At 52.5% G+C, this 27700-nt stretch overlaps 1 protein-coding gene across 7 annotated transcripts in view; it reads right to left on the minus strand.

Annotated features, from left to right (window-relative positions):
* The window catches only part of PEMT (phosphatidylethanolamine N-methyltransferase), an 85975-nt gene that overhangs the window by 17387 nt on the left and 40888 nt on the right, over nt 1-27700 (minus strand). The window lies entirely within an intron of this gene.

Genomic DNA, 27700 nt, shown 5'->3' on the forward strand with positions numbered 1-27700 from the left:
ACTCCAGGGTGGGGGTGAACATGCCTCTCTCTGTTTCCCAGTCTCCAAAGCCCCTATTTTTGAAGAAGAATAATTACACAGGAGCAACAACCACGTGCAGCCCAGCCACCCATTATCTGCCCTAGAGCCAGTTCCACAGGGATTTTCATACTTGTTCCGTTCATCTGGACCGACAACAAGGTCCTTCTGGAAACAACCCTTCAACCAGACACAGCCATGAGCCCACCAAGAGGCAGAAAGAGACGTCTGGCTGAGAAGACTGTCCCTGGGCAGACACACGGGGTCTGACCTCAGGCCCTAGCTGGGAGCTGCTGAGTGCCTCCCACAGACTCTAAAAGGGCCCCAGCGGAACTACCAGAGGAGCCCAGGGCTGCAGGAGCACGCGGCCTTCAGAGCACAGGCCCACATTCCCGCTGCGGGCCTCACCAAGCGTCCATCACAGGCGCAAAGCAAAGCAAAGCAAAGCCCTCAGCCTCCTCCCTCTGCCCAAGTGCTCTTCCCAAGGCACAGACTTTCAAACAGTGACTTGTAGCCTCAGAATCCTTTTACTTTATTTTTTTCAAGCCAATCACATCTGGAATCTCAACATCTAGCCACAAACAGTGGAGAGAAGGGAGCTCTTCCTGCCTCTCCGCTGTTTCCACAGTCCTGAGCTGGTCATCCCCTGGGCCTGGCCCAGCACTCTGAGGAAGGAACGGAGAGAAGGGGAGGGGGCAAGGAGGATGCAAGAAGACAAACATTGCAGCCTGGAGTCAGGCGCTGGGCTCTAGGTACGTGAGCAAGTTGCCTGTGGGCCCAGAACAGGCACCTGTGTGTGCACAGAAAGAGCTTTAGGGGCCTGCTCCCAGCCACCTATCTCCACCCCAGCCCCAGCGATGACTGCTGCCTGCTTCACTTCCCAAGTGGACCTGCCTTTCCCCGCAGTTGCAGTGGGAGAGTGATTAGCAATGATTTCGTCAAGGCCGCTGACTCCCAGGAGGTGGCTCCCTAGTGAGTCCTCCGGCCAGCCCTGGCCCCTGTCCTCAGAGCTCCTTGGCAGTGGCAGGCCAGGGAGCAGCGGATGGTGGGGTGGGGGGCACGCCAAAGTTTACAGGAAGGAGAGGTGAAGGAGGTAGCTCCGGGGCCTTCCCCTCAACCAGCTGTTGGCACTGCAGCCAATTCTCCCAGAAGGTAAGCAGGCCCTAGGCCAGGTCTCAGCAGGTGGCCGCTGCTGACTCTGTGGGAAGCTCAAAAGGAGGAAGGAATGCGCGCTGCAGGGGTGAGGAGGGGGCTGCGGTGACTTTGTCGGGAATGTGTGGGTCGGGGGTGGGGGCAGAAGAGAAGCAGCCTGCAGAGAGCGCTGCGGGGCCTAGGACCACAGCCTGCTTTGTTTTGTTTTGTTTCAATTTTGAGATAAAACTCAAAGTGGTTTTTAGCTGTGCAACCATCACCACGGTTCAAGTCCAGAACATTTCATCACCCCAAGTAAAAACCCCGACCCCATCAGCAGTCCCTCCTCAGCCCCCCTCTGTCGGCCCCTGGCAACCACTCACCGATTTCTGTCTCTATGGATTCGCCTATTCTGGACGTTTCATATAAACTGAATCACACGCTACACGGTCTTTTGTGTCTGGCTGCTCTGACTTTATGTAATGTTCTCAAGGTTCGTCCGTGCCACAGCGCATAAATGCACTTCATTCCCTCTTACGGTTGAATACAACTCCAGTATATAAAGATTTTGTCCACCAGTTCAGCAGCTGATGGACACTTGGGTTTTGCGTTAGCAGCATTGTTCACAGTGACCAAAGCTAAAGCCAAGCAACATTCAGGCACTTGCTAGGAACAATCGTGCCCAAGTGTTTTGTGGATGTGTGTTTTCTTGCTCTCAGGTGTACACCTAGGAGTGGAATTGCTGGGTCACATGGTAAATCTATTTATTGAAGAGCTACGAAACTGTTTGCCACAGTGGCTGCCCCATTTTCCAGCCCCACCAGCAACGCATGAAGATTCTAGTTTCTCCACATCCTCCCCAACACCAGTTATTTTCCGTTTTTAAAAATTATAGCCTTCGGCGGCGGGGAGGACACTGAGCATGGTGGCTCACGCCTATAATCCCAGCACTTTGGGAGGCTGAGGTAGGAGGATTGCGTGAGCTCAGGAGCTCAAGACCAGCCTGGGAGACATAGTGAGACCCTGTCTCTCCAAAAAAAAAAAAAAAAATTAAATTAGCCGGAAGATTGCCTGAGTCGAGGCTGCAGTAAGCCAAGATGGCACACCACTGTACCCCAGCCTGAAGACAGAGCAAGACCCTGTCTCAAAAAAAAAAAGAAAAGAAAAAAAAAATTTTTGTAGCCATCCGAGTGGGTATCAGGTGGCTTTGGTCTGCATTTCCCTAACGATAAAGAAATACCTTTCCGGCCGGGCGCGGTGCTCACGCCTGTAATCCCAGCACTTTGGGAAGCCAAGGCAGGTGGGTCACGAGGTCAAGAGATCCAGACCATCCTGGCTAATACGGTGAAACCCCGTCTCTACTAAAAATACAAAAATTAGCCGGGCATGGTGGCATGCATCTATAGTTCCAGCTACTCGGGTGGCTGAAGCAGAAGAATCGCTTGAACCCGGGAGGCGGAGGTTGCAGTGAGCCGAGATGGCGCCGCTGCACTCCAGCCTGGCAACAGAGCAAGACTCCATCACAAAAAACAAAAGCACAAACAACAAAAACCTTCCCTTCAAGGGCTCTCTCTGCCATCCTCGGCCTCCCATACAGCACCCCTCCCCCAACAGAGCCAGGCCACACCTGTCCCTTAGCCTCGGAAAGGGCCAATGCTAAATGAGCTTTCAGAACAATCTAACGACAACAGAAAAGCATCAAGCAAGACTAACCCATGTGGAAAAGAAAAAGAGGAAACCACGCCTTGCCTCCCGGCGGGCTGGTATTCGATGGGGCTATTATTCCGAGGCGATCGATAAACCAGCAGCCAGCAGGACTCCCAGAACTTCCTTCCCTGCCTGGCAGCACCACCGTGTCCTCTCTGGGAGCCCAGCTGCTCATTTCATCCAACAATAGGCGGGTGCAGGACGCAATCGCCTCCCAGGGCCATGCATGTGAGCCCTTAGTGGGCAGCAGTGTGGCCCGGCGCTCTGCTGTCACTGCTCCTGGTTTTTGCCTGTCTTCTACGTTTCCAGAATCCTAGAGTGGGGATTCATTTGCCCAACCCTTCACGCCCCTGGCTCAAATTCCCTCTCCCTGGGGCTGCCAGGACCCTCCAGGTAAATGTAAGCTTCAGATAAACAATAAACTGGCTGGGCGCAGTGGCTCACGTCTGTTAATCCCAGCACTTTGGGAGGCCGAGGCGGGAGGATCATGAGGTCAGGAGTTTGAGACCAGCCGGGCCAACGTGGTGAAACCCCGTCTCTACTAAAAATACAAAAATTAGCTGGGTGCAGTGGCAGGCACCTGTAGTCTCAGCTACTCGGGAGGCTGAGGCAGAAGAACCGCTTGAACCCTGGAGGCGGAGATTGCAGTGAGCCGAGATCGCGCCACTGCATTCCAGCCTGGGCGACAGAGCGAGACTCCGTATCAAACAAAAAACAAACAAACAAACAAGCAAACCATGTTTTGGGGCAAGCTGTCCCATGGGACTGCTTTTAATCCTAAAACAGTCTGTGCTGTTGACCTGGAACCCTAATGCAACCAGGCCCTGGGTATGTGTTTGCTCCATTCAGTAGCCCAGCCCCTCCCACACCCGGGCAAGGAGTCCCCAGCTGAGCTCTGGAACACACCGGTCTCCTCCCCAAATGCCGGCTCCTTTTCTTTTTTTGCAAATCTCACCCACAGCCTCTACCCTAGGGCAGAAGAGACAGGTCCAAGGCAAGTGGAGTGGGAGGAAAACAGGGATGGGGTCGAGACCCAGGGACACCATCCTGGCCTTGACGTTCGCCAAAGCCGACAGCACTTCATAGGCAAATCACTCAGCTGTCCGCTACCTCAACTGAGTTACCTGCAAAGTACGAAAAACGGGATGGACAGTACCCCCCACCCTGATCCCCGAGCCAGCGTGGTGGGAGGGGCAGAGCAGGTGAGGGATGAAAGACTCCCAGCCCTGGTATGTGGCCCAGGGCATGTAAGAGTGCCCGTCTCTCCCCCTATTCGTGGCTCAGAGCAGGGACTGGGTCTGATTTCCTTCTGGGTCCCACTCAGATGGGAACCACCTCTGCCCATGCACATGCCCGTGGTGCCTGTCTGGCCTGAGGTGGCAGCTCCGGCCTCCGTCTCCAGGCCAGGACCATGCTTCTTCCCTGCCCTTTCCAGGGCACTATTCTTGGTGTCCTTGGACTCAGAGGTTGTAACTGGCAGACTAGATGTATCCTGCTGAAACTCATAGCATGTTTAAAATATTTGGATCAACAATTAAACACTCAGCGTTTTTCACATAAAAGCCAAGGCTTCCCAAATCTTGGCAATGAGCACAGCCTCCCAGCCTGCAGGGCCTGCACCAGTCCAGCTATGCAGTGAGGGCCCAAGAAGCAGGACCCCCTTCTGGGACAAGACCCTTTTCTAGAAACTTCCCATTGGCCTCAAATTTCCTACGCATCCTTGAAGTGAGGCCGCAGAAAGCAGAGTTTTTTATTTTTGTTTTTGTTTTCAGATGGAGTTTTGTTCTCGTTGCCCAGGCTGGAGTGCGATCTCGGCTCACTACAACCTCCACCTACCGGGTTCAAGCGATTCTCCTGCCTCAGCCTCCCAAGTAGCTGGGATTACAGGCATGCGCCACCATGCCCGGCTAATTTTGTATCTTTAGTAGAGACGGGTTTTCTCCATGTTGGTCAGGCTGGTCTCAAACTCCCGACCTCAGGCGATCCGCCCGCCTCGGCCTCTCAAAGTGCTGGGATTACAGGCATGAGCCACCATGCTCAGTGAGGGTAGAGTTTTTTCTGGTTTTGTTTTTGTTTCTGAGATGGAGTCTTGCTCTGTCACCCAGGCTAGAATGCAGTAGCGCAAACTCAGCTCACTGCAAGCTTTGCCTCCTAGGTTCACGCCAGTGTCCTGTCTCAGCCTCCTGAGTAATTGGGACTACAGGCGCCCGCCACCATGCCTGGCTAATTTTTGTTTGTATTTTTGGTACAGGCGGGGTTTCGCCATGTTAGCCAGGATGGTGTCGATCTCCTGACTTCGTGAGCCGCCTGCCTCTGCCTCCCAAAGTGCTGGGATTACAGGTGTGAGCCACAGCTCCTGGCCTGTAGATTTTTTTAATCCCGCTTTGAAGTGAGACATGGCTCCTTCACACTCATTGAAGGACTGATGGGCTAGTGTCCACCCCAGTGCCCAGCAGGGCAGCTGACGGTTCCCAGTGCCGGGTTCTGGGCTCAAACACCGGCTCCTCTACTTGCAGTTTTGGCAGGTTATTTCCCCTCTCTCTGCCTGTTTCCTGATCTGTAAAATGGAGCTAATAATACTCTCTACTGCGTCACAGAGTTGCTGTGCGGATTAAGCGAATTCCTGCCCATGAAATGCCTGGAGCGATGTCTACAGCACGGCGTGTGGGCGCATGGCCGTGCTGCTGTTTGTTTTGTTTTGGAGTGTGCAAAAGGGTGAGAGTCAAAAGGCATAAGACCGAGCTATTGGCCTGATGGGCCCCAGCAAAGCTGATGAGGAAAGTCTGTTGTGAAGCAGTGTCCCTAAGGAGAGGACAGGCAGACAGAACTGTGCCACATGGGCTCGCCAGCTGCCAGGCCTCTCTCTCCCTCTGCAGCCAGCCCTTGACTGACTCTCAGAAGCTCCTTCTCTCCCACCTCGTCCTTCCCTGGCTAAATCCGCCTAACACCCAGCTGCAGTGGTAGGTCCCATCTGGATTCCATAGCCAGGACCCCTACCAGCTGGCCCAGGGCTCCCAGCCTGGGCACCTGGGGATCTAGAATGCCCCAAGCAAAGGGCTAGTGCTTCGCATTGGTAATGGATGCTGGGGAGGAGCTGGTGCTTCCAAGAGCTGCCAGCTAGGCAGGCTCTGGGCCAGTGAGCAAGTGTGTGTATGAACAGGCAGCTCTCCCAGGTTGCACCATGTCAGCCCTCTCTGCTCTGCACATGCTAGGCCCAGCCAGCCCCGTGACCTGGATCACACCTGCCCTTCCCAACACCCAGCTCCACCTGCCCTGCCAGGTGTGCACAGCCCTGGCTCCTTTCAGATCTGCCCCAATCTGGCCAGTGCCGCTGAACCTGGGCCAGGGCCTCTCCAGGACACAGGACCAGCAGCAGCTCAGGGCAGCATCCAAAGCGTCCCACAGCACGTGGCTCAACTGCCCTTCCACGTGACACCGCCTGCCCAAGGTCTCCAACAGTCATTGTCTGTTGGACAATGTTGGCGAGCCCAACGGGTCAACAGACCTGCCCGCTCCACCAGCTAGTCCAGTGAATCAATCCCTGTCCAAGGTACACCCAAGCTCTCGCCCTGCGGTGGGTGCACTTTTCACTGCAGTGCCAGAGAGCAGGTCCCAGCACCAGCTGCCCACTTCCAGACAACCCGCACCTGAGGCCCCAGCAAAGCGGCATGATCCAGTTTCACACTGGAGGGGCCATGGCACCGTGGGGGACGCTCGCCTCCCCCAGCCTCAGTGCTCACGTTCAACCTCTTCACTCCGCTTTGCTCCCCGGCTCCTCCATTAGGACGGTCCGCATAGCGCAGGAAAAACAGCAATAGGAACATGGGCTCTGAGTTTAAATTCTAGCTCCAGCTCTACCTATAGCATCCTATAAAGATGGAACCCACCCCAGTGTCCACTGGCAGGGGGAGGGGCTGAATGAACTGCGCTACAGCCCCACGCTGGAGAAGGGCTCCTTGGAGAAAGGAAGGAGGAAGATTTCTATCTATTGCTATGGTGTGAGCTCCAGGATATATTTATTAAGTAAAAAAGCAGGTGCAGAAGAAGGTGCACCCAACCTGTTGTATAAGAAAATGAAGAGGGGCTGCGGGGAGATACACACACAGCACTTGCTTACATTTTCAAAAAGAAACGGGAAGGACAAACCCAAAACTGATCAAAATGATTACCTACAGGTGAGGGAGGAGACATGCCAGACATTTACAAATGTCCTTTGTTGACTATGGAACCATGTAAATGTTTTGCATAATTAAGAGTAAGAACAGGGTGGGCGCGGTGGCTCACACCTGTAATCCCAGCACTTTGGGAAGCCAAGGCAGGCAGATCACCTGAGGTCAGGAGTTCAAGACCAGCTTGACCAACATGGTGAAACCCTGTCTCTACAAACATACAAAAATTAGCCGGACATGATGGCAGGTGCCTGTAATCCCAGCTACTTGGGAAGCTGAGGTGGAAGAATCCCTTGAACCTGGGAGGCAGAGGTTGCAGTGAGCTGAGATGGCACCATTGCACTCCAGCCTGGGTGACAGAGAGACTCCATCTCCAAAAAAAATAAAAAGAGTAAGAACAAAGGAACTACTAGAAATCCAAAAACTCAATCAATGAACCTGGTAAAAACACAGATAAGAAGTTTCAAGTGATTTTGAAACATAGTATTTTGAGTAATCCTCCCTCCTGCTGCACAACCTGAGGACAAAAGAACCCAGAAAGACTCTAGATTGCATCGAGTAAAGCTATTGTTGGTCATAAAATATTTAAGAATACAGATATTATTATTTTGGCTATATACACATTAATTATGTTACTGTATTTAGGATCCAAGCTTCCTATAAGAGAAAAGTGGTACAAAAATGAAATTAAAAGGTTGAACAGGCCGGGCACGGTGGCTCAAGCCTGTAATCCCAGCACTTTGGGAGGCCGAGACGGGCGGATCACGAGGTCAGGAGATCGAGACCATCCTGGCTAACACGGTGAAACCCCATCTCTACTAAAAAAATACAAAAAACTAGCCAGGCGAAGTGGCGAGCGCCTGTGGTCCCAGCTACTCTGGAGGCTGAGGCAGGAGAATGGCGTAAACCCGGGAGGCGGAGCTTGCAGTGAGCTGAGATCCGGCCACTGCACTCCAGCCTGGGCGACAGAGCCAGACTCAGTCTCAAAAAAAATAAAATAAAATAAAATAAAAGGTTGAACAAAAACTTCTGAAATGGAAATATTGGTATGAACTCATGATTTATTTCTATTTCTAACAAATTCATTTTTCCATTACAAAAAATTAGCCGGGTGTGGTGGTGTGCACCTGTAGTCCCAGCTACTTGGGAGGCTGAGGTAAGAGAATTGCTTGAACCCGGGAGGCGGAGCTTGCAGTGAGCCAAGATCGCGCCACTATACTCCAGCCTGGGTGACAGACCGAGACTCCATCTCAAAAAAAATAAAACAAAATTCATTTTTCCTAGAGAGGCCTGGAACAGTGAGCACCCTAGCATTCAAATTGTGGTCTCCAAATATCATTTTCCACTAAAAATAACCAGCGCTCCTTGTTTAAAGGCCAATTCCAATCTACTCTGGGAACAGAAGATGTTGAACCTGAGACTGAAAGCTATGAAAGACAAGGTGGAAACGCCAGAAGAACACTAAGAAACACTTGAAGCTCCCCAGCTGGCTAAAGGCGGACATGCTGAGGTTGCTAGGACACTAACGCATTATTCTGAAATTGTTTTTTTAATCTTTTTTATAAGACAGGATCTCAGTCCGTCTCGTTAGGATTGTCTTTATTCAGAGACAACAATAATTGTCTATGTCAAAAATCAGATGGAAACCACAAATAGATGGATATGAAAATACAAAAAACTTAGAATACTTTGAAATAAAAGGACAAAGTGGAACTAACACAACCAGATTTTGAGATGTCTGACAAAGTGCTAACGCAGTTCAGTGGAGAAAGGACATTTCCACAGATGCCACTGGAACAACTGGCTATCATATGCCAAAAAAAAAAGTGAACTTCAATCCATAACTCAGAAAAAATATAAAAATGAATTCAAGATGGACTATAAATAGAAATATAAACCTAAATCTATATATAAATATATCAATCTAAATATATAAAGCCTTCTAAAACGTTTAGAAGAAAATAGACTAGAGAGAATCTTTATGATCTTGGATTATATGATGATTTCTTAGGCAAAATATGAAAAGCATGATTCATAAAAGAAAACGTGATAACTTGAAATTCATCAAACTTTTTAAACTTCTCTTCAAAAGACATTCTTGATAGAATGAAAGGATCAGCCACAGACTGGCAGAAAATATTGGCAAAGCATGTACTTCTTGAGGGACTTACATCAAAAATATATACAGAACTCTTTAAACTTGATAATAAGAAAACAAAAAGTTCAATTTTTTTCAATGGGCAGAAAAATCCAGAGCTAACGTCATACTTAATGGTGAAAGACTGGATGTCTTCCCCCTAAACTCAGCAACAAGACAGTGAAAGGACATTCACTCTTACCACTGCAATTCAACTTTGTACTAGAGGTTTTAGCCAGGGCAATTGGGCAAGAAAATGAAATAAAGGCATGCAGATTGAAAAAAAATAAGTAAAACAACTCTATCCACAGATAACATAATCTCATACATGAAAAATCCTAAGGAATCCACTAAAAAAAATTCAAGCTAATAAATGAGTTTAGCAAGGCTACAAGATATGATTGTATTCCTATATACTTGCAATAAAAATTCTGAAAGTAGGAATCAAGAAAACAATTCCATTTACTACAGCGTTCAAAGGAGTAAAATACTTAAGAATAAATATAACAAAAGTACAAAACTTACTCTCTGAAAATGAAACATTGTTCAAAGAAACAAAAGATCTAAATAAATGGACAGACATCCCATGTTCATGGATTGTACTGGTTAAGATGGTAATACTCTCCAAACTGATCTAGAGATTCAATGCAATCACAGTCAGAATCTCAGCTGGCTTCTTTGTAAAACTGACAAGCTGATTCTAACATCCACATAGATATTCAAGGGTCACGAAATATCCAAAACAATCTTAAAAAAAAAAAAAAAAAATGCCAGGCTCCATGGCTCATTCCCATAATCCCAGCACTTTGGAGGCCAAGGCAGGCAGATCACCTGAGATCAGGAGTTCAAAACCAGCCTGGTCAACATGGCGAAACCCATCTCTACTGAAAATACAAAACTTAGCCGGGTGTGGTGGCAGGCACCTGTAATCCCAGCTACTCATAAGGCTGAGGCAGAAGAATTGCTTGAACTTGAGAGGCGGAGGTTGCAGTGAGCCGAGATCACGCCACTATACCCCAGCCCGGGCAGCAGAGCCAGGCTCTGTCTCAAAAAAAAAAAAAAAAAAAAAACAAAACAAAGTTGGAGGACTCACTTTTCCTGATTTCAAACTTACCACAATGCAACAGTAATCAAGACAGTGTGGCACTGACATAGGGATAGACAGAGACCAATGGAATAGCATAGAGAGCCCAGAAATAAACTTCTACAGACATGGCAAGTGATTTCCAACAAGGCTGCCAAAACAAATGTATGTGGAAAGAATAGTCTTTTCAGCAAATAGCACCAGGACAACAGGATATTCACATGCAAAAGAATGAAGGTGGACTCTCAGCCTCTCATCATATACAAAAACTAAGTCAAAATGGATTGAAGACCTAAATGTAAGAGCTAAAAGTATAAAACTCTTAGAAGAAAACATAGGTGTAACTCTTCATGATCTTGGATTTAGCAATGGTTTCTCTGACGCGACACCAAAAGCACAAGCAACAAAAGAAACATAAATTGGCTTTATCAAATATTTAGACTTTTCTACTTCAAAGGATTCTATCATGAAAATACAAAGACAACCCACAGAATAGGTGAACATATTTGTAAATTATTTATCTGATAAAGGATTGTATCTAGAATAGATAAAGAATTCTTACAAAATGGCTAAAAGTAAAAAGGGTTGGAGAGAAGCAGAAGAACCGGAATGCTCACTCCTTGCTGGTCAGAATGGAGAATGACACAATCACTTCCAAAGGCAGTTTGGCAGTGTCTCTCTTTTTTTTTTCGTGATAGAGTCTTGCTCTGTTGCCCAAGCTGGAGTGCAGTGGTGTGATCTCGGCTCACAGCCTCCCAGGTTCTAGCAATTCTCCTGCCTCAGCCTCCCAAGTAGCTGGGATTATAGGCGCACGCCATCACACCCGGCTAATTTTTGTATTTTCAGTAGAGACGGGGGTTTCACCATGTTGGCTAGGCTGGTCTTGAACTCCTGACCTCAGGTGATCCACTTCCCTCGGCCTCCCAAGGGATTACAGACATGAGCCACCGTGGCCAGTGCGGTTTGGCAGTCTCTTGAAGCATTACGCACACACCTACCACCACATGACCCAGCCATTCCACTACTAGTATTTACTTAAGAAAGATGAAATCAGCTATCCAGGCAGACTTCAACATGGATGTTTACAGTAGCTTTACTTGTAATAATCAAAACCTGGAGACAACCCAAATGTCCATCAACCAGTGAATGAGTAAACAAACCATGGTGAATGGATACAATGGAACACTACTCAGCACTAAAAAGGACTACCAGTCCCTGAAAGAGCATCCATCACCCACAAAGTAACTATGCTGAGTGACAGAAGCCAGACAAACATAGGGTATACCGTATGATTCCATTTTCATAAAATTCCTGAAAATGCAAACTAACGTCCAGTGACAGAAAGCAGATCAGCAGCAGCCTGGGTCAGAAGGGGCAAGAGGGGCCGGGGGGATCTCAAAGGTGGGAATAGATTTGTTCACAGTCTTACCCGAGCACATGCCTCCTGGCTAGAGAAACATGCCAAAACTCAAATTGTAGGCGGGGCACAGCGGCTCTCGCCTGTAATCCCAGCAGTTGGGACTTTGCAAGGCCAAGCAGGAGGACTGCTTGAACCCAGGAGTTTGAGACAAGACTTGGCCAGATGGTGAGACCCCTATCTCTACAAAAATAAAAACATTAGCCAGTGCAGTGGCACATGCCTGTAGTCCCAGCTACTCTGGAAGCTGAGGTGGGAGGATCGCTTGAGCCCTGGAGTTCGACGCTGCAGCACGAATGCACTCCAGCCTGCGCAACACAGCAAGACCCCATCTCTAAAAAAAGACAACTCAAATTGTATGCTTCATGTAGGTGCACTTTGTTGTAAGTTGGTTATTCCTCTATGAGGCTATTTTATTTTATTTTATTTTATTTTATTTTATATTTTGAGATGGAGTCTCGCTCTGTCATCCAGGCTGGAGTGTGTGGTGCAGTCTCAGCTCACTGCAACCTCTGCCTCCCGGGTTCAAGCGATTCTCCTGTCTCAGCCTCCTGGGTAGCTGGGATTACAGGAGTGCGCCACTATGCCCAGCTAATTTTTGTATTTTTAGTAGAGACAGGGTTTCACCATGTTGACCAGGCTGGTCTCAAACTCCTGACCTCAGGTGATTCACTAGTCTTGGCTTCCCAAAGTGCTGGGATTACAGGCTGAACCACCACGCCTGGCCTGTAAGTCTATTTTAAAATGAAATTATTAATTTTGCTGAATGTTTAATGTATTATATTATTAAAAGTTCTTACTAGTGGCCGGGTATGGTGGCTCATACCTATAATTCCAGCACTTTGGGAGGCCGAGGCAGGTGGATCACAAGGTTGGGAGATCGAGACCATCCTGGCCAACATGGTGAAACCCCGTTTCTACTAAAAAAAAATTGGCCGGGTATAGTGGCGTGCACCTGTAGTCCCAGCTACTCAGGAGGCTGAGGCAGGAGAATCACTTGAACCCAGGAGAAAAGGTTGCAGTGAGCTGAGATCGTGCCACTGCACTCCAGCCTGGGTGACAGAGCGAGAGTCCATCTCAAGAAAAAAAAGTCCTTATCGTTAGAGATAACATTCTGCATTTCGTATGTATGTGAGATATTTACTGATGAAATCCGATGTCTGGATTTGCTTTAAAACACTCTAGTGAAAGGAAGCAGACAGGAGTGAAGGGGAAGAGGTGGAGATGGAACAAGAATGACATATTGTGAGAGAATTCTTGAAGCTGGGTATTAGGTACGGTGGTGCAGGGGTCATTAAACGGTTCTAGTTTAGTGTATGTTGCATATATTTGAAAATAAAAAGTTAGAAGGCAAATCCAGGCTTCACTGTTTCCCAGCTGTGTGAGCTCAGGCAGGTCCCCAACTTCCCTAAGGGTGACAGTCCCCATCGGTGAGCAGGGGATGGTCCTGCCCTCCCTTGGGTTCTATGGGGAACTTGTTCCAGTGTCTGGCGATGGCTCCCTAATTCTGCCACTGTCTCCCCAAGGGACTGCAATCTCCTTAACTGTGGCATGCAGGCCCTGTGCCACTGAACTAACTGTGGCCTGCAGGCTCTGATGACACCCATGGCACAGTGACGTCAGCCGACACTGGCATAGGGCTTCCTGTGTGCCAGGCGCTGGGGTGAGTGCAGCCATGTATCCTATTCAATCCGCATGCCAGCCCCATGGGTGACGTCCGATAGTGTGCCTCCCTTACAGGACTTGCCAAGGACGCACAGTGAGTAAATGGATTGTAACTCAGGTCTGGCTTCAGTTATGACCTCTGCCACATGCTGTTCCTGAACATTCTAGGGCCTCCCAACTCTGACGGGGGGATCTGTGCCAATCTGAGTTCACAGGACCGTCTCCCCTCACTCGCACCCTAGCCTCTGTCCTTGGCTTCATCCAACAAGCTCAGGCCAAGTTCAAAGGCCTCCTCTGTCTGCCTCTGGGTCCGAAGCAGAACCAGGCAGCCCCCAACCTTCCTCCTGGACAAGGGAGCCCCAGGGACGCTTGTCACCTCCGTCAAGAACTCAGCAGCCCGGCAAGGAAGAGACCAGCAAAGTGACCTCATGGGAGTGTCCACGCCCTGGCTGGCTCCTGTGGGTTTGAGCAGAGGGAAATGGCACGGAGCTGTCCCTCCCTTACCCAGTGGGAAAGTCAGTGGTGTTCCTCTCATGAGGGCCTGCCACACCTGCCCGCCCACCAGGTGCAACTCATGCTCCTTGCTCCCTGTAGCCACTGAAATGGTCCATCGGCCCCGTGGGACCCGGTATGGCCGGGAGCAGGACGAGGCTGGCCTGGCAGTATCAGCCCCTACTCAGGGTGGCTCTTGTTCATGGTGCTGTCGGGCCTGGCCCAGTCTGAGTGGAAGGCAAGAGGCCCACAGCCCGAAACCCTTCACCAGTGCCAGCACCCGGCCCAGGAAGTCAGGGAGCGTGCGGTCTCCCTCAGCAGGTAAGACGGCCTCAGCTGTCCTTACAGGCCAGGGGGGCATGGGAGGGACAGGGTGTCTGCCACGTGCTCCGCTGACAGGTCCCAGTGGAGATTTCAGGCTGGACGATGACAATACATTTTGCTCCTTTTCCAGATCTGTCTGAGGGTCTCTGAGCCCTGCTTACGCAGATGGCTCTGTCCTGAATGATGGGCTGGTGTTGCCCTGGAAGGAAGGAGGGAGCCGGCATGCTCAGAGTCCAGCTCAGAGGTGGGAGCCCAGAGCTCCTCGGATCTTGCCTTGCTCCTGTGAGGACGCCCCACCTGCTCCTGGGCCTAGCCCCTTTTATCTTCCCCTTGCCTTGCTGCTAAGAACCCCCCACCGGCTAGAGGGCAGATGCTGTCCCTGCAGGTCCCCAAGCCCCGCCCTCCACGGGTGACTGTGGTTCAGCAACAGCAGAGGCCAGCTCCAGCCCAACACACCTGTGCTCCCTCAAGCCCAGCCCAGCCCAGCCCAGCCCAGCCCAGGACCCTGAGCCAGCCCCATGCCCAGCAGCCTGCAGGAGCCTTCCCCACGCTGGCCCAGGCCTCAGACGGAATCCTCTGTGTGTGTGCCACTCAGCCGCTGATCAGTCATGCTCTGCCACATGGCCGCCTCTTCCATCCCTAATACTTGTCTTCTGGGAGAAAGCAGGAGGAGATAAGACAGAGTGGGAGAAGAAAAGGAAAGCCCCAGACCACTCTTTGCTCCTGGAAGCTCTGGCCCCGAGGCTGGGAGAGGCAGACAAGCCTTCCAGCAGTGTGACCTGTGCCTGGATTTCCCGGGGAGGGGGATTTGAGACACGGACAGTGCCTGCTGCAGGGCCCAGCATGGCGTAGAAGGCAGGTGTCTTCCCTTCCTGCCACTCAGCTTTCCAGGAGGCTCGGAGGATGTTTGTTGACTTGGAAGACAGTCACACAGTTGTGACTTGGGTGGGACCTCGCCCTCACATCCAACCTGCCACCTCCAGGGAAGATCAAGGCAGAAAGCACCAGGGAGTGGCCAGCTGGCAAACGCCCTCCTCAGGAAGGGACAGCTGCTGCCGGGACCCATGGCACGCCCATCCTTGCTGTCTGAGGTGGTCTCCCTGACGCTGCAATACGGGGCCAGTCAGGGGCCTGGGTCCCAGCCCTCCCAGCCCTCAGTGACCCGCAGGCCCCACAATGGTAGAGGGAGGGTGCTAAAGAGCTGGGTACCTGAGCCCAGCCGGACAGGGAGGCAGAGAGGTCACCCCATCAATACATGCTGAGTGGCTTCTCCAAAGACGATGGCCACCAGAGGCACAGAGAGCCCCAGGCCAGGACAGAGGCAGTACTGTGTCATTGCTGTCACAGCCCTCACTTAAATAAAATATATATTTAAAAATTTACCTCAGGCTGGGCAACAAAGTGAGACCCTATCACTACAAAAAATTGAAAAATTCTCTGGGCATGGTGGCACATGCCTGGAATCCCAGCTACTTGAGAGACTGAGGCAGGAGGATCGCTTGAGCCCAGGAATGCGAGTCTGCAGGGAGACTTCGATTACACCACCGCACTCCAGCCTGGGTGGCAGAACAAGACTCTGTCTCCAAAAAAAGAAAAAAAAAAAAAATGAATAAATACACTAAAGGGGAAGAGGCAGTTGTTTCCTCAGAAGATTCGCTGAGTCATTTAAACGGGGAGGCTTTCTACTGCATTTATGATGTCTGATTTATGCACAGCTTTTTAAAGTGTCTTTTCTTTCTACGTAAAACAAACCCACCTGTACAAAGCAACTGAAAAAGTAGCTTAGGAGTGACTCCAACTATTAACCAAATATAGCACAAAGAATGCTAGGCGTGGTCCGCCTTCTTGGGTCAATATTTACCTGGACTTCAGCCTGCCTCGGAAAGGAAATTTGAAAATATTTGGTGAGTGGCAGAATGGTTGTCTGGCTACACAGGCTGATAAGCAGCTGGGGCTCAGGTTTCCAAGCTGGCCTTTTATGGGCGAGAGACATTATCACCATCAACGCCCATGTGCTAGTAGTAGCACCCACTGTCAGCCAGCTATTTGTTTTGTTTTTGTTTTTTAAAGATTAGTTTATTTTAGAAGGTGGGACTTTAAAAATCATTTTTAGGTCAGATTTGTGAAGGTAACACATAGAGTAAAATGTACCCTTTTTAACGTACAGGTCTATGAGTTTTGTTGTTGTTGTTTGATTTTAGTAAAGATGGGGTCTCGCTATGTTGCCCAGGCTGGTCTCGAACTCTTGGCCTTAAGCAATCCTCCTGCCTCGGCCTCCCAAAATGCTGGGGTTACAGCTGTGAGCCACTGTGCTCCAACCAGATGTATGAGTCTTGACAAATGCATACCACCACCACATCAGGACACAGAGCACTTCCAGCCGGCTCCAGGCTCCAGCCCAGAGCTGGGCCCTTCCCTGTCCCACCCCAGACACTCCTGGCCTATGTTCCATCCGGTTTCCCTCTTCCAGTGTCACAGAAATGGAATTGCGCGGGCTGTGGCATCCTGCACTTGGCGTGATGCCTCTGCAATGCGCCCAGGGTGTCACATGTATCCCCAGCTTGTTCTTTTTTGTGGTTGTGCAGGATTCTTTGGTGTAGACGTGCCACAGTCCGTGTGTCCCTGCCCCAGCTGAGGGACTGCTCGTGGGATTTTGCTACTGTAAACAGGTTTTGTGTAACCGTGTATTTTCATTCATCTGAGGGCCACTGTGCTGTCAGCTAAGCACAATCATGGGGCCTGAATCAGCTCACAAGGTCACTGTGCAGGGGAACCATTGCCCTCATTGAGGGGCACAGAGCCCCGGGCACAGCCCCACAGCTGAGAAGTGTCGAGGCATCCGGCCTGTGGGACTCCACCCCTGTATCACCACCCTCTGTCTGCCACAGCCACTGTGCCCCACCCATGCACTGTCGCCTGAATCTCTCAGGAGTGTGGGCAGGAGGAGTCCTGGGAGGCTGGTGCAGGAAAGACTGACCAGGCAGGTGGCAGGGAGCTCACAGCCTCCAGGCAGGAGGCTCGGGAGCAGGAGGGCCCACCACAGGAGTGCAGGGACAGGGGAGGACAAGGAACAAAGGCTGGGGGCCTGGAAGGACAGAGAGACTTTCTGCAAAAGACAGAAGCTGAGTTGAGCCTGGAAGCAACGCCCCAAGGGAAGGGGCCAAAATGGACAGCAGCCAGCCCTGGCCGTGGGTGGGGATGGGGCAGGCGTGCAGGATGGAGGGTAGGGCCTGGAGGGCTCATGGACGAAGGAAGGAGAGTTGCAGAGGGGCCTTCCACTCCCAGCCCCAACCTCCCTCTCCCGAGAGAAGACCCCCAACATGGGGCAATGGCCGGGGCGAGAAAGGGGCTGTCCCAGGTGGACTCCGCGCTCTATCCCAGTGCCTCCTCTGCGCCTGCTCTGTCCAGAGGCGAAGGCACCAACTTCGGACGGACTGAGCACAGCACACAGAAGGGAGGGTGGCCGGCCAGCATGGGTTCTGGCATTGTGTCAGGGGGTCAGGGGAACTGAGCCCCAGGAAGACTCCTTAGGCAGGTGGCAGCAGCCACTGTGCAAGGAGAGGAGCCAGAGAATCAGGAGCACCGGTTGGCCTCCACCAGCCAGACCCCCAGAACCCACGTCTACTTGAGGACACTGTCAGAAGGAGCCCAACATCCAGGCAGCTGCAGGATGAGAGGCCCCAGGCGGGCTCTGCCCCTCCCCACGCTGCCCCTCTCCAACAGGGTCCCCACAGCGCAGCCCACTCCTCCAGGCAGGCTCAGGGTCGCACAGCATGCAGCCTCCTTCTCACCCTCTTCTGCAGCAACCCCCTTGCTCCCCCGCCTTGGATGGCACCAGGCATACTGCCCACTCATCACTAGCAAATGAATGGTGTCCCTAGTGCTCCCCTGTGAGCACCGCAATGCATACAACAGGTACTCAATAAATGTTCACTGATTATAAATCTGCAGTGGGCAGGGAGTGTCTCCACTGCCTGGTATTTGTCTATTCTCTTCTCGCTTTCTGTGGGCACGGACAGCAGTCACTGCCAGTTTCGGTGCCAGCCCCGTGCTGAGTCCAGGCACCCTGGCCGCTGAGTGCTTGGCTGAGATGGGGACAGAGCCACCGCTGGGATTCTGGGGTCACAGATGCATCTGCATGTTTATTCCAACCGACAGGATTGTTGCTGACGTTAGCGGAGTTGTGCTTGGCCTGCTGCTGTATAGAGCACCCATATGAGGTAGGCGCCAGGCCCAAGGCTAGGCATTACAGAAGCACCCCTGTCCTCCCAGAACCCTGCAAGGAAGATGTTCCCCCCTCACACATGCACAGGTGTGGTGGCGCCTCAAAGGTCCCCGAGTCAGCCGAACCACCTGATCCCGAGCCCCACATCTTTCAACTCCTTCAGCTCCACACATTCTTAAAACCCAGGCTGCATACCAAACAGGAAGCGGGGAGCATCGTGGAGCATGGCCCACAGCACCTGTCCCCACTTAGCTCCCAGGAGAGAAGGCTGGCAGGCAGCCCCAGGACCACCGGCCGCAGCAGCAGTGGGGCGTGGGCAGGCTCGGACACGGCAGGCCTCATCCCAAGGCGCCTCCCTGGGCCCAGCTCCAGCGAGCCAGAGGCCACTCACTGAGCTTGAAACATCTGCCCAGACCTGGGGCTGCTGCAGGGCCTGAAGCAGCGGTGAGCACAGGTTTGTCGAGGCTTCTGGGAGGTAAATATTTTGATATCTGTGCTCCAGGAAAGGATTCTGAGCTTCAGAGATGAAGCAACCTGCCCAAGAAGGCTCCTCAGCGACCGGGGCCTGCCCTGGGCGTCTCCAGCCAGCACAGCGGTGGCCTGGGCTTCCAAGACAGAAAGGCTTCCTCATGAGCCCGTTGCCCAGAGAGAAACGGCTGCTGCCCCCGTTCCCAAGGCTAAAATGACAGGCCACAGACACGTGAGCCCAACACCCAGGGCCCACCTGCCCGGCACTGGCCCCTGAATATCAGTGCTGAGCCAGAAGGGCACAGCCCACCTTCCTCTTTCTTTTTTTTTTTTTTTTGAGATGGAGTCTTGCTGTGTTACTCAGGCTGGAGTGCAGTGGCGTGACCTCTGCTCGCTGCAACCTCCGCCTATCGGCTTCAAGCAATTCTCCTGCCTCAGCCTCCCGAGTAGCTGGGATTACAGGTGCTCGCCACCACGCCTGGCTAATTTTTGTATTTTTAGTAGAGACGGGGTTTCACCATGTTGGCCAGGCTGGTCTCAAACTCCTGACCTCATGTGATCCACCCACCTCAGCCTCGCAAAGTGCTGGGATTCCAAGGCCCACCTTGTTCTTCTTTAAGGCAAGCACGGTGCCAAGCAACCTGTTTTGCCTGATTGAGCTCCCGCTCAGTTAATCAAGAAACAGGGGCCTGGGTGGCCTCTGGAGACTGGCTTGGGATAGAAGGTGCTTGCTCAGGTCACCCCAGATGAGCCTTCTCCATGCCCTCAGCTCACCACAGTCTCCCAGGATTACCTCCCACCTCCAACTACCCTCCTGGCTAACGCTTTCCTCTCAGGCCATGGGGAGAGCAGGCTCAACCATGCCAAGGACGCAAACAGATTGAGGGCAGGGCCTTTGTGTTTTGGTGGGATTGTCTTTCATGGAGGAAAAACAGGGGAGGGGGTTGCGCTCTCTAGTAATGACAGTGACCACAATCCTGGTGTTTCTAGAATCTCTGTTTCGGGGCTTTGCCACATGCACAAGTCCATGAGATCCTCACCTGGGCTCTGTGAGGTAGCCAGGATTATACGTGTGATCCCATCTCACAGATGAGCAAATCCAGGCTGAGGGCAGCCTACAGGGACCAGGCCGCCCCCTCCTTTGCACCGTTCGGCCACCGTTGGGGGAACAGGACCCAAGGCTGCAGGGACCACCCCAGGGGATGGGCAGTGAAGCTGCCGTTCCTGCACACTGCCGCATCTGGAGTACCCTGAGGCTGGAAGGGGCATGGGGGCATCATTCTTCTCCTCTCCAGCTGCCTTCCCCCAGAGCCTGGCCTCCTCGCATCCCCTAAATCAGTTACTTAAACCCAGTGTGGTTCCCAGACCAGCAGCACCACCAGGAAGCACGTCAGCATGCAGACTCTCAGGCCCTGCCCGGGCCACTCGGCCACATTCTGCATCTGCTCCCGATCCCCAGGACTGTGGAGAAGCCACATTGTGTCCTACAGAGTCCTGAGGGCCTCACACGTGCATGTGACCACTGACGGTCCACTGCCAGGGCGTTCTTCCCAAATGCGACCATGGGGGCTCTCCTGAGCCCCCTTTCCCTAGTCCACCTTCCTCATGCACGCAGAAGTGAATCCTGCAGAAGTCTCAACGGGCTCAGTACGAGGACCCAGCCCTTCACCACATTCAGTGGCCCTTCCAAGCGTGTGGCCCCAGGCCAGGAGCTCCTGCGGCACTGGGAAGGTGGCTGCCCTTTGAAGGGGTCACGGAAGACAGCACACGCCTCCTGGACCCTGGGCCCTCTGCCTGAAGCAAAGCAGTGACTTTCATGAAGGCATGAAATGCTCTCACGACAAAGGGCAAAATCCAGCTTGTGCCTTTTTTTTTTTTTTTAAGATGGAATTTTGCTCGTTGTCCCAGCTGGGGTGCAGTGGCACGATCTCGGCTCACTGCAACCTCCGCCTCCCAGGTTCAAGTGATTCTCCTGCCTCAGCCTCCTGAGTAGCTGGGATTACAGGTGTGTACTACCACACCCAGCTAATTTTTGTATTTTCAGTAGCAACGGGGTTTCACCATGTTGGCCAGGCTGGTCTTGAACTCCTGACATCAGGCATCCCAAAGTGCAGGGATTACAGGCATGAGCCACCGCATCCGGCCTCCAGCTTGTGTTTCTAACCATGAAGTCCCCCCACTGCTCCGATTCACTGCACAGACCACAGCCTTGGTGTCCTCAAATGTGACAGGCTGGCACAGGTGCTCATGAACATCTGAACCAGCTCTGGCTTCCTTTAGTCCTCCGAACAGAAAAGACATTTCAAAATGGAGGCAGAACAGGGCGGCTTCCTCCACTTCCCAACCAGCAGACACGGGTCCAAGAGCATCTTCCCTGCTGAACCAGGACCATCATCCACGTGTGAAACAGGGGGCAGAAATGAGGGCATTTTAGCCACCAAACTCCAGTCCTGAGACTGAGCCCAGCTATAGCATTCTCACCAAGGGACCTGGACATGTTATTTTGGAAGGAAGGAGAAAGGAGGCGAACAGGCGAGCCGTTCTCTCCACAGGGAGTCCAAGGTGGGCCCGGGCCCACATTAACTTGGACAAGGCACTTCTGGTTTCAAAGGGCCACTCAGCCTCCTGTGCAGTTGGCCACCAAGGAGCTGTCTGGCTTCACGTCCCTCAGTGTCCTTGCCAGGCCACACCCTATTTAAAACCTGACCTCTTAGGGCAGTCTAGGAATCATGGCTTGTTGGGCAGGACAGCCGCGACCTCAGTTGTATTGTTCTAGAGCATTCTGAGGGACCCCACCCGCCCATGCAGGTCACCTGTGTAAGGATAAAGGACAAACACACCTTAAAGCCCCTCACCATCCCGGCATCCCAGCCCACCTCTCACCCAGGTCTGTCCAGGATGCGCCCAGAGGGCACATGCCCCGTGGTCTCCAGCACATTCCATGCTCCTCACACTGTTCCTGCCACCTGGAGGAGCCCACTGCCTGCCTACATTACAGGTGCTGTCAGGCCATGCTGAAGATCCTCCTCTCGTGGCCGCCATCGCCACAGGTCCCAGCCCCAGGGCCATTCCCACGGGCCCACTAGAGAAGCCACAGCCCATGCCGCCAGGCTGGGCTCCTTGTCCTGCGTGCTGAGTCTTGGCTTCAACTCCTCCAGCAGAGACGGCCTCCTCCGCTCTTTCTGCGGGGCTGGGTCCAGCCCATGACTCATTCATTCATTCCATTCCAGAACAAACCCTTCTCTTGCCTGCTTCTAAACTTTTGCTCAAAATGTTCTCTTTTGTGATAATGAAGTTGTGCTGAGGTAGGAAATGTCCTCCGTTTTAGAGATGCTATGATGGAGTGCAGGGGACAGGTCACGGCGTTCGTGACGTCAGCTACCAAGGCATGATGTTCTGGAATCTAAGTGCTGGTGCTCAGAGGTTTGTCCTCTCTACTTTTCTGTATGCTTAAAATTTGTCAATTTAAAAAAAGTACCCCTGTGCCTGAAAAACTAATTCCTTTCCTGGCCTATCTCTTCCTGCTAAAATCTCTCTTTTCTTCTGGAAGGAGGCCACAACCGACCTCCTTCCATCTTCTGTCCCTGGGCCACCTCGCCTGGGCTCGCTCCCAGCACAGCATCTGCTGAGCCCTGAAGCCTCTTCTTATGTCCTCAAGCAGCCTATAAACTTGCCAGGTGGGGCCGAGCCTCCCCACACCTCCCTGAGGCTATACACAGATGCTCTGGCTGGATCCAGTGGCCTGGGCTAGAGGGCGGTGTCACCTGAGGCCAATGAAGCCATCACTAACGGGAGAAGAAAGGAGATGATGGCACCTGTGGAGAAGGGCATGTGTGGGCCACAGCGTGGCCTGATGCCTGCTGGATGCCACTGCCCCCAGGTTTGGCCAGGCTTTGCTCTCCCGTGTCTTGGTGGCTAGCCAGGCAGCCCTGAACCCACCAGGCAGAGTCAAATGGCCTGGGCCCCTCCCAGGAGCAGCAGGGCTTTCTCCACCACATTTTCAGAAGCGGGCTTCAAATTGATGCCAGGCTGGTAGGGGGTGCAGTGGGCACGATCAGGTTTAAGTGACTCTTATTGTTTCTGACATTTGCTAATAAGTCTGATAAGGCCCCGGGAAGAAAATTACAAGATAACGGTATGGCATCAGCTGGGCTAGGAAGAGTGGCCTGGCCACCTGCTACCGATCCAGCCCCCAGGCCTCTGCCCACAGGCACCTGCCTTTGTCCAACCCTGGGGAGCCTCCCTGTCCACCCTGGGGCTGGCCCAGCCTATGGCCAAAGAGAGGCTGGGACAAGGTGGGGCATTGGTAGCCCAACAGGGCTTGCAATTTGGAAGCAGGCCACGAAATCCCAATTAGCTCCCGACCATTGCTGAGTTTAGATGACAACCAAGGCTGCCTCATTATCTTCACAGCTGCAGTCAAAGCGGAGTTGGTTCATTTGCTACGTGCTGACCCTCTCCGTTTAAAGGACAGAAAAGAAAGAGGTGGCCGTGGTTGAACCTCTGCACGCACTGGTGACTGCAGGATGAAGCTGCCCATCTGCCAAAGAGCTCCAGGGGGCCTGTGCCCCCGAAGAGCTGGGCTGCCCACCGCTCTCCAGCTCCAAGTGTGCTCTCCAGCCACATGTTCATCCTGGGGGGCACCCAATGTTCCCTATTAGCAGCTCCGCTGTTACTGCAGGATAATTAATTCAATTGGAAGTAATTGAACAGGCAAGGAGCTCCAAGGTGCTATTTCACACCTGCTGAGGCAGAGGGAAATATTTGCAAACAGACCCAACCCCAACTGCAAGCAAATGCCAGCCACAGTCCTCCCAAAGTACAGAGCTCCTGACCCCTCTCCACACGCAGATCTGTTCTTCAGGTAGCTATGGAGGGCTTCCAAGTGCCAGGCCCTGGGGCACTAGGGCGAGCAGGCCAGGCGTTCAAGGCCTCTGCCCAAGGGGGCCTCCTGTCTGTGCTGCAAGGACTCTGTGTGATGATGCCAGAGATGCGCTCGCCAGAGAACAGGGTGCTGGGAGAAAGAATAACCTGCAGCGAGGGCGGTCAGGGAGGGTGATCTTCACACTGCAGCATGCAGGATGAAAAGGAGACACCACACAGAACACAGAAAGAAGGGCCTTCCAGGCAGAGAAGCATTGCATGCGAAAGTTCCAAGTTCAGCCTCGCTTGTCTCCTGCATAGCTCCCCCAGCCCTGCCTGTGTGTCTGGAAAGCCTCCCTCCTCTTCCTCCTCTTCCTCCTCTGCCTGCCTCCTGTTTCTCCTCCTCCCCTCCTCCTCCTCCTCCTCCTCCTCGTCCTCCTCCTCCTGTCTGGGGCACAGCCACAGGGCCCTGCCCTGCGCATCTCCTTCCTCATGCTCAAGGATAGAACCCCCAGGACCTCCAAGCGCCCGCGAACTGAAAGCAGATTTATCTCAGACTTGATATTTAAGGGTAAGGTGTCTGCATGACAGAAGCCAGAACACGCTAGTGAGGGGCAGGGAAAATCTAAATCACAACTGAATTCTGTGGGATATGTGAAGATGGAGAAGCCAGAAGGAAGGAGCTAAGAGCAAGAAGAAAATCAGGAAACACAGAGAGCGTCGTCGAATCAGAGCCAGCGCACAGGCCACCCCAAAGAAATCTGACGGCAGCCACTCTGCTGCACGCACAGCAGCAGGATGCTGTAGATGAACCTCCCCCCACCGCCCGGGATACCCATTAGGCTCCAGTCTCCCTCGACGGGAGGGAACGACTTCCTTTGGTCCTCAAGAACACTTTGAGGTAGTTATCGTCATGGTGGCAGTCCACAGACAGGAGCTCCAAAGCTGGCCAAGCTGCACACAGCGCTGCTGGAGTCCAGCCTGGCTCTAGATGAGGCCAAAGCTTGAATGCCCTGGGCTGGGTAGGCTGGGCCAAGCTGTGCTGCCCCTGAGGGCTGACCATCCAGTGGGGACGGACAGCGTGTATACAACATGCCATTCTAGAATGGTCCCTGGGCTCCCAGGGGTCTTCAGGAGGCGGGGAGGGGGGGTAGGTCTCAGGGAGGGAAAGGGATTCCAAAGCTCTAGGCTGCACTGGAGATCCTGTCCCCTGGGCCCTTGAGGGACCCAGAAGCTCCTCGAGGCATCAGAACATCAAGTCTGTGGCTAAATTCATACCAGAGTCTGAGAAGGCTTCATGGTGAGTACAGGTTTTTTTGTTTTTTTTGAGACAAGGAGTTTCACTCTTGTTGCCCAGGCTGGAGTGCAATGGTGAGATCTCGGCTCACGGCAACCTCCGCCTCCCAGGTTCAACCAATTCTCCTGCCTCAGACTCCCAAGTAGCTGGGATTACAGGCACATGCCACCACACCTGGCTAATTTTGTATTTTTAGTAGAGACGGAGTTTCTCCATGTTAAGGCTGGTCTCGAACTCCTGACCTCAGGTGACCCACCCGCCTCGGCCTCCCAAAGTGCTGGGATTACAGGTGTGAGTCACAGCACCTGGCCAAGTACAGGTCTTGAAGCACAGGAGGTAGAGCCTATCTGGGCAGCGTGTAGAGGGTGGCGTGTGTCCACACTATGTGGTGTGTGTCCGGAAGGCACGGTGACCAGGTCACATCTCCTCAGCAGGACCCTGACCAGGCTGTGAGACCAACCCTCTGCAGCGACAAGCAGCCATGGAATTTTTTCTTTTTTTTTTTTTTTTTTTGAGACAAGGTCACCCAGATTGGAGTACAGTGGCATAATCACAGCTCACTGCAGCCTTGACCTCCCTGGGCTCAGGTGATCCTCCCACCTCAGGTTTCCAAGTAGTTGGGACTACAGGCATGTGCCACCACGCCCTTTTAAAATATATATATATATGTATGTATTTATTTATTTTTGAGACGGAGTCTCACTCTGTCGCCTAGGCTGGAGTGCAGTGGCACAATCTTGGCTCACTGTAACCTCCGCCTCCCAGGTTCAAGCTATTCTTCTGCCTCAGCCTCCTGAGTAGCTGGGACTACAGGCATGTGCCACCACGCCAGACTAATTTTTGTATTTTTAGTAGAGATGGGGTTTCACCATATTGGCCAACCTGGTCTCAAACTCCTGACCTCGTGATCCACCCACCTCAGCCTCCCAAACTGCTGGGATTACAGGCAAGACTTTTATTTTTTTTTTATAGAGATGGGGTCTTGCTATGCTGCCCAGGCTGCTCTCAAACTCCTGGGCTCAAGCGATCCACCTGCCTCACTCAGCCTCACAAAATGCTGGGATTACAGGCATGAGCCACTGCGCCCAGCCAACCGTGGCATTTTTTACCTTTTATTTTAGAACACTTTTAGATTTTCAGGGAAGTTGCAAAGACAGCACAGGGCAGGTCTGCGTGTCTCCACTCAGCTCCCTGAGGCTAGTACCTCACGAAGCCACAGGCCACTTATGATAACCATAGCTGTGACAATCTGTCCATCCTCCTGGGCAAAAGCAGTGCTTTCCCAGGTGGGTCTGGGGCTTCCACAGCTTTCCAGCTCAGCAGACGGGAGGCACGTCCTCGTCTGGGCCACGCTGTACCTGCACACACACACTCAGTCCCTGAGAGTCCACAGCTTCCAGAGGCCATGCTGATGGGGGGTGGGCAGCTTGGGCGCAGGGAGGGAGCACACAGTGCCCAACAGCACGGAGGAGCACGAAAGGCAGGACGCTGACGGAAATGGATCCTCCTTCGCAGGGTGGTGCGACTGTCCCTGAAAACAGTTCCTCCCTGATAGCGGGGAGGGGGGATCAGCAGGGCTGGGCACAGGGACTCTCTCTCCTCGCCGGTACAGCCTGGATTCAAAATACGACATTCTGTGCTAACTGTGCTCCCCACCAACCCCCTCCGGAACGCGTCCCGTGACCCTCTGAGGACAGGGACGTTCGTGGTTCTCTGTCACCCAAAGGGAGGGATAGGACAGAACAGCACAATCTCTGCGTGTTCCAGGGGCTGCTGTCGCTCAGTTTCTCTGGGGACGATCTTCACAGCTTTTCTGTGCCACCGATCAGGTCGAATTTCAAACAGGAGTCCATTTGAGCTTTGCAGATGCACAGCTGGGATGGAACTTAGAGTCCCCTGTGGCACTTGGGGGTCAAGGGGCGTGGGCACAAGCCACACCTGAACGGTCTGCTTCAGGACCCCCCTTCCCCCCACTCCCTGCAGCTATCAAGGGCACGCCACAGCATCTCCTACCACCACACAGTTCAAAACCAAACAAGAACAGAAGTGGTGGGCTCAGAGTGCATTCGGATTCCATCATTTATTGTCGTGCATCTGTGTGATTGTTGTAGACGTCACGAATTTTTAGTTGACAATTACTCGTATTCATTCATTCATTTTCCAGCTCGCTTACTCTAGTTCAAGGTCGCAGGTGGCTGGAGCCTCTCCCAGGGCACAAAGCCTGGACGGGACGCCGTTTCATCACAGGACATGCTCGCACCCACACCTGCTCGGACTGCGACCACTTAGATGTGCCAGTTCACTGAATGTGCACATCGCTGAGATGTGAAAGAAAGCAGAGTACACAGAGAAACCCCACGGAGTCGTGAGAGCACACAAACTCCACACAGACAGTGGCTGCAGCAGGGAATCAACTTCTTATCATCAACGTTGTAACGAAAGAACACTATTCCAGGCAGACCTTGCATGTACCTGCCCACGTGTGCAGACTGGTGGTATCAGGTGGTTTAATTTAGCACTGTGCGTAGTAGGAAAAGTTGGAAATAAACCAAATGGCCATCAGTGGGAGAACGGGTGCAAAGGTCAGCACCTGGGAAATGCTAATAAACGTTAATTACTGTTGTTATTATGGGACTGTAATCCTCGACTGTTGATGAAGGAAACGATGTTAAACGCCATGCAGACGGCTGCAGAGAACTGCTC

Source organism: Macaca mulatta, chromosome 16 (genome assembly GCF_049350105.2).
Source record: "Macaca mulatta isolate MMU2019108-1 chromosome 16, T2T-MMU8v2.0, whole genome shotgun sequence".
NCBI classification, from domain to species: domain Eukaryota; kingdom Metazoa; phylum Chordata; class Mammalia; order Primates; family Cercopithecidae; genus Macaca; species Macaca mulatta.